The 7500-nt window shown below is 42.3% G+C and overlaps 1 protein-coding gene across 1 annotated transcript in view; it reads right to left on the reverse strand.

The window, feature by feature from the left end:
• The window catches only part of LOC126982372 (uncharacterized), a 260842-nt gene extending 259014 nt beyond the window's left edge, over window positions 1–1828 (reverse strand). The window contains exon 1 of the mRNA XM_050834383.1: window positions 921–1828. The gene's annotated coding sequence lies outside the window, so the exon portion shown is untranslated. The remainder of the gene's footprint in view (window positions 1–920) is intronic.
• Window positions 1829–7500: the final 5672 nt, after the last annotated feature.

Here is a 7500-nt window from a genome sequence, read left to right on the forward strand (position 1 = left end):
ACAAACACCAATTTATAGGAAACATTCATAGACAACGTGGAGAAAGAAAAGGACCATGAAATTGAGAATTATACAAATGATGATGTTAAACAAACAACAACAATAAAAATAAAGATATCATGGAAAGTAGTTAAGACACAGGCCACATTTCCTTTATCGTTTTCTGTTATATTTTGCGATGGAAATTAGCTATTCAGTAATCCTTCCTGACACCGTCTTTCCTGCCATGAATGTGGTTGTCATGAGATCATGACGGTTAAGATTTCTTGCCGTTTTATGTTTTTAGTTTCCAAACTCGGCGGCTGAGGTTACGTAACTTACGTTCTTCAGTTCATGCTTAGCCGGTTGGACATCATTTGAATAAACTTGACCCTCGTCACCATTTTGCGGGGCTACCGACATATTTTACTTTTCTTGTCTCAGGAAAAATTTATTCTTCCGTGACAGCTCTAAATTGGTCCCGGTTCACAGCAAGCCTGGCACGCGAGTTTTCTCGATATATTTCAATGTCTCCCCAGGGTCAAAACCACTCCTTGACGTTGGCTCTCTCGAAGGCACTCTCCCGCATCTTGTAGCATTTCACGGTTGGATGTGTCCCACAGCTCTTAATGTCCTTGAGGCTAACAAACACATTGAACTGATTCGAATTATTTCTGCATAATCATAAGCAAAATCCAAATCATTAACTTTCTCAGTCTGAAATACAACTGGGTTACGGTACTTATTGAGGTTCTTCTTGACGTGACATAAAACTTGAGAATAACAACAACGAACCTATGATCAGTTGCCATAAACTCTGCATTATGCAAAACCCTGCAAGCCTCACACGATTACAGTCGGCGTAAATGAATGTGGTGCGACTTGCCGCACTTTAACAAACAAATACAAGTAGTGAGAAAATGTAGAAAATGACCACTTACCACGTTCTTGTAGTGTGCCGGCATCCCCTTACGCTTAATGCACTCAACAAGACGGGCAGGAAGGGAACTGGCGAGGTTTTGCAGTGTGGCAGGGTCAATTTCCTGCCATGCCTTCGTTGTCGCTGTCTTAAGGATGGTTACCGATGACTGGCGACACCTGATAACTCGTTTTTTGGCCATAGGAACATTGTCAGGAAGGAACATTACGTCACCAACACCATGATAAGAAAACATTCCCAGAGCATCACTTTGTCTGTATGTTTCACGACACCTCTGGTACACTTGGGGTTAATGGGGTCGCTGCCTCTGGGTCGGTACACCCTGCCAGACGTGTTGCCAGCCGCACAACACACTGCCCCATCACTCCAGAGCACACGACGACACTTGACATCATCCCATTGGTTGTATTTCTTAACAATATAACTCTGTTTCTCCACTGACGTTCTGTCAGCTCTGGTTTTAGCACCGGCCGGTAAGAGAGGCTATTCAGTCGTTCAGATTCATTCAGATATTACACTACATGTAAACTAACAGTTTCAAGTGATCTGGAGCTGCTTTGTTGTATTTCTTTTGCTGCAAGCCGTGGATTAATCTCTTGTTGACGTCTGATGGCATTTAAAGTCCGTTGGTTAATTTTCTTTGTTTTGCCAGGATGTTTTTTGTCGAGGCAGTGAGTCGCCGCCGCCACCCTATAGCCTACTGTGCTCACTGGAACTCCTGTGCTATTGTAGGCTTCCTGTAGGGGGTTCCTCCCCTTGTACAGGGCCACTATCGGTGCGATTTTTGTCACTGTCAAGTTGAGGTTGCACAGACATTGTTGTTGGAGAAGATGTGTAATGACAGGCGAGTTACAAGAAAAGAAACACACGAAAATCGTTCGTCTCTCCCGCTACAGTGACCTCCCCCTATCACTTGTTGACACACACTGGGCTCACAGCCGTTCAAGGTCATCAGTCATCTGTCAATCTTGGTGCGACTGGCTGCCAGATGCACGAGAACTGCGTAGCAAGTGACGATTGGGCCCAGATGGGAGTTTGGTTTGAAGTGAAAAAACTCAATAGACTCCTGAATAGAGGGATGATGAATCATCTCCGTGTCCTAAGTTTAACGCTGCCTGGCGCCACTTTCATTTGTGCCGACAGTACTTACCAGGAAGAGGCTATCACTGCATCATTGTTAAACCAAGTCTAATCACTCAAATTTTATTAACATATGAAATTATCTGGTTTGTTTCGGCCACGTCATTTTGCGTAGAGGAGAAACCTGATCACTACATTAAAGTTAACCTTTTGTCATAAACATGAGAGTGCGCAGAAGGAGGATCGGTAGCTATACCTTTTATACTAGTACATTTGATCGTGTCATCCATATTGGCTTTATAGTTTTGTATGAGTTGATGTTATAGTAGAATACTAGATGTTTATTCATGTGTCCATGAATGTCTGCTTGATCCTTGGTTAATAATTATATATAAAAGGAACTGTTCAAGGTAGCGGAGACTGATTTGGTTTACTATGCAGATCATGCAGATCCCTTCACTATTATTATTTCCTTTAGTTCTAGTTCAGTAGAGATCAGTTTACGATCTTTAACTGTTCCTCAATACCTCTTCATGGCACGTTATCTATAGACAGTTTAGCATTGACTATTTAAAAGAAGATGGAGATTTTTTTTTTTCGACACAAACTACATGTTATAATTGTTCATGACTAGCTTGTGCCACTCAGATGGTTGTGATAACTAGAAATGCACTGCAGGTATTTTGCCGGTGTTGTGCGAAATAAGTCGACCGACAAATAATTAGTAACATCGGTATATCTGCGCATGCGCGGCCTGACAACAACAGAGCTGCGAAATAAGTCGAAGCCAGAAGGTAATTTGTTTCACAGCTTTATTTAATGGATTTTAGCTAGAATATTATCATCTGTAGGTTTTCATATCAACAGAGAGTATCTCAAGTTATTGTTAATGTGTTAGGGGAGCACTCTGATGCTGGACATTAAGAGAAAGAGATAAAGAAGAGGCTCGGTCACAAGTTCGTTTTCCATGCCAGGGATGGTGTGAAAATGCTCAATTAATTGCATTACTGAAGATTGTATGAACAAACTCAGATTCCTTGGTCACATAAAGCTATCTTGTGATGCATGTGGCCTTTAATGGCAGGTCACGAAACCATAAGAAGAAGAATATCTTCCAGTGCATGACTGCGAGCACGAGCTGAGCTAAAATAATTTCGCAGGTACTGTAATAAAATTATGTGCGACATACGCACGAGTTTATTAGATTACTGAAGATTTTTTTTTTTTTTTTTTTTTACGTCGTTGCCTGTTGCGCCGGTAGGCATCTTCCTGGTGGGGCCTGATGGTCGGCCCAAGGCTTCTTCCAGGTGGGGCCTGATGGTCGGCCCAAGGCTTCTTCCAGGTGGGGCCTGATGGTCGGCCCAGCCCATTCTGGCGCAGGCGAGTGTTTACAGTGGCGCCATCTTGCATTGGCTCATGCTGCCCCCCGGAACTCGTTCTTGATTCGCTTGGACGGCTTCCTCTAGAGTCCGGGTTGATGGGTGGTCTTCAGGACAGCATGTGGGTAGTTTTAAGCCACTCGGCGGTGACTGAAAAATCCGAGTGGTAGCGTGGGGATTCGAAACCGCGTCGTCCATCACGCGGTGAATGTGGGCCCAGTACGCTACCAGTTCGGCCACCGCCTACCCATCTTGTATGAACAAACTTAGATACCACGGTCACAGCTATCTTGTGATGCATGTGGCCTGTAATGGCAGGTCAGGAAGCCACAAGAAGAAGAATTTCTATCAGTGCATGACTGTGAGCACGAGCTTGGCTATAATAATTTCGCAGGTCCTATACGTGCGAAATACGCACGAGTTGATTAATTATTATAATACTGAAGATTGTATGAACAAACTTTCTGATTCCGTGATTACCTAAAGCTATCTTGTGATGAATGTGTGGCCTGCAATGGCAGGTCAGGAAGCCACCTAAGAAAAAATACCTGTCAGTGCATTGACGATCATAATTTAGAGGCTCATTATGATATATCTTACTTGAGGAGGCTTTTATTTATATCTCACAAACTTTATTATTACCCTACACGCTTACTGTTGCTTTATAAACCTAAAGAGAACAGTGTGAGTACGAACTGGGCTATTTATAATAAATTCGCAGGTTGATAATTATTTCGCACGTCTACGTGCGAAATACTCACGAGTTCTAGCCGCGCATGCGCAGATACCGATGTTACTAATTATTTGTCGGTCAAGTTATTTCGCACAACACCGGTTCAGTTTTGCCTTTTTATTTTTTTACGTTCTGCGTATGGCGCCCGTAGGCTTTTCTGTCCTAAGCTTCTCGGAGGATCACCGACTGCCGTATATTGCAAATTATCTCAGAAGGCTGAAGGCGACTAGAGTTCCTCTCGTGACATATTGTCTCGGGCGACTACTACTGCTGGCCCTCGTAGAATTGACTAGAAGTTATCTGTTGGTACAGGAATCTCTCGTGAATTATGTAAGATATATTAGCTTTAGATTTCCAGTTTCTTGGCACTAGAGACCAGAGCTGTACTGCATGACATGAAAAAGCATTGCTGGAGAGGTACTTAAAAAGACTGAGTATGTCCTTGTAAGCACTCGCTGGAGGATCCTTTAGAACTGCAAGATTTTCCGGAGTACTGAATTATCTGCGACCGCTCTTTGACTTATTGTACAAGTATACACACAAATATATAAGAATACTACAAGAGGCTAGACGACCTATAGGCTTACATGGTACCTTCTGATTTATAAGTGAACTTTTTTCAAAGATTTCAATTCTGCTTCGTTCAACTGCATAAGTGCTCCGTTTGTACCATTCATTATCCAACCTGTTAGTGAACCAATTCTTGTCTATTTACCTCCTGAACTGGAATCTATCCAACTTATATTTGTTGCTGCGTGTTCTTAGTATGATATATATATATATATATATATATATATATATATATATATATATATATTTATTTATATATATATATATATATATATATATATATAGAGAGAGAGAGAGAGAGAGAGAGAGAGAGAGAGAGAGAGAGAGAGAGAGAGAGAGAGAGAGAGAGAGAGAAATAAATATATATAGATAGATAGATAGATAGATATAGATATAGATAGATAGATAGATAGATAGATAGATAAGTACTCCATCTAAATATCCCTTATATTTCCCTTAACCCATCTACATACCTCAATTAAATCCCCTCGCAGTTTACGTCTATCCAAATAATATAAGTTTTTATAATTTTTTTCTGTATGGTAAATTCCTATCCCTTGTATCGTTCTAATCACTTCTTTGTCTTATCTCGAAGGAACCTGTATTGTTTCTGTAATGGGGCACAAATACTAAACAGCACAACTATGGTGAGAACTAACCAGTGCTAAAGATAAATTGAAGATAACTTCTACGCTCCTGTTGCTTATGTCTCTAGAAATGAAACTCTGAAGTATTTGCGCGGTTTCTAGCGGTAATACAGGAATTGCTGGGTCGAAGGTCAAAGCTCGCACGCTCACACACCTTTGCAGCTGGAGTGACCAAGAACTGTTATTTTCATGTGTAATTATTCAGGGGCTGTTTTTCCCTCACTGTCATGTCACATTTGTCGATTTTGAGTTGCATCATCCACTTACTGGGCAACACAAACAGGCCAATTACTTTCTCGTGTAATGCTACAGCACCCATGTATGAACTGACTCGTCTTCCTATTGTTTAGTCGTCAACAAATATATCCCTGATTACACAGCTGTCATAATCGTTGATGTATAAAATAAACTACAATGAACATAAAACTGATCCTTGTGGAACTGCAGCAGTAACTGTAGCCCATCAGATTTTTTTTTTTACAGCAGAAAAAAAAACAGCTCAAGAAAAAAGAACACTCTAGCTCTGTTCCCGTGATAAATACTGAGCAAAGTGGCCAAATAGAGGTCCATTTTGGAAGGAGAGGTGTCTTGAATCCCCTCTTGAAAATGTTCAAGTCGTAGGCAGGAGGAAATACAGAGCAAGGAAGGATTTTCCAGAGTTTACTATGAGAGGGATGAAAGAATGAAGAAGATACTGGTTAAGTTTAGCAGAAGGGATCTGGATAGCATAGGGATGAGTAGGAGTGGCAAGTCGTGTGTAGCGGGGCCGCGGAAGGGGTTGAGGCATGTAGTTAGCAAGTTGCATCCTTTCAATAAGCCACGCACTGGTAGGCCTTAAAATTTTATCCTTAACCCCATGTTCTTAGGTGGGGCACTTTGCTTTACTGAGTTCATCCGAATTCAAGATATATAATGCCATAATATTCGTCCGTATCTTCCGCTTCGGAAACATATTTGTAAACCTACAAACGGTTAATGAAACAAGATTTACCATCAATAAACCAATGCCTGGACTATTTACCTCGCTAATCAGGTTATGATGACATCCTCGCCACACGCATGAATAGTGTACTGTTTCATGTAGCAAACCTCCAAAAAAAAAAAAAAAAAAGAGACCTGATGCCCCAAGGGCTTCGCCTCCTCGTGCAGTGCCTCGCAAGACATCGCTAGAACCTCCAGCGAGTCCACGATTACTACATCATCAGCATAAACAAGGTCAGTGACTTTAGTAATGCCGAGAGAAGTTTCACAATGACTCCGTTACAAAACTCTGCCTAATACCTTGTTCATACAAGCGTTGAAAAGTCATGGGGCAGTGACACAATCATGCCTCATTCTCGTATTCAAAGGAAAAAAGATGGACACGGCCTCCCACCAAAATACCTCACAACACTCTCAGTCCCAGAGTATAGGCTAGCCAAGAGTCCAACGATCCTCGCAGAAATCCAGCGTAGTCATAAGAGGCCCAGAGTGTCTTGCTATGTACTGAATCAAACCCCTTCTTGATATCGACAATGGCTACAAGTATCCCCTGTCGAAACTAACGGCGCCGCTCCACCAGTACACGATGTGCTAGCTTACGGTCAGTTGTCAACTGATCTAGCGTGAACCCGGACTGCTCAGGACTCTGCAGCAACTGGTTACGGTTCCACATGAGCCATAAATGGACACACTGAGCTGCGAAATACCACGTAAGGTGTTGCAGTTCTAATGTCTCCTTTTCTCTTTCTCGATAGGGACGATCAAACCTCTGTTTAAGTAAGAAGGAATGATACCATATTGCTATACGGCAGTCAAGACCTCATGCAGCCAGCGAATATTGGCCTTACCTTCAGTTTTGAGCATTTTGCACTGATGTTACAGACATCAGATGATTTTCCACCCCTACACTTTGCCATTAGCTCTCCGACTTCATCAAGAGAGGTTGGGCTTTCGTCGATGGGTGGTTCAGCATTCACCATCTGCAACCAGGAAGCTAGAAGCTGCCTACTCGGATGATCCGTCATGTACAACTGCCAGACACAAAGCAATCACCTGCTGTTCGGTTAGCGCTCACCTGAGAGGGGGGATTTGAGTGGAGCTTCCTCAGGGCTCGGTAAGTAGGTCGAAGGTCATTTGCATTAAGATGACCCGCGACATACTCAGCGAGACTCATGGCCTACTTCACCTTGT

The sequence above is a fragment of the Eriocheir sinensis genome, chromosome 50, assembly GCF_024679095.1.
Source record: "Eriocheir sinensis breed Jianghai 21 chromosome 50, ASM2467909v1, whole genome shotgun sequence".
NCBI lineage: Eukaryota > Metazoa > Arthropoda > Malacostraca > Decapoda > Varunidae > Eriocheir > Eriocheir sinensis.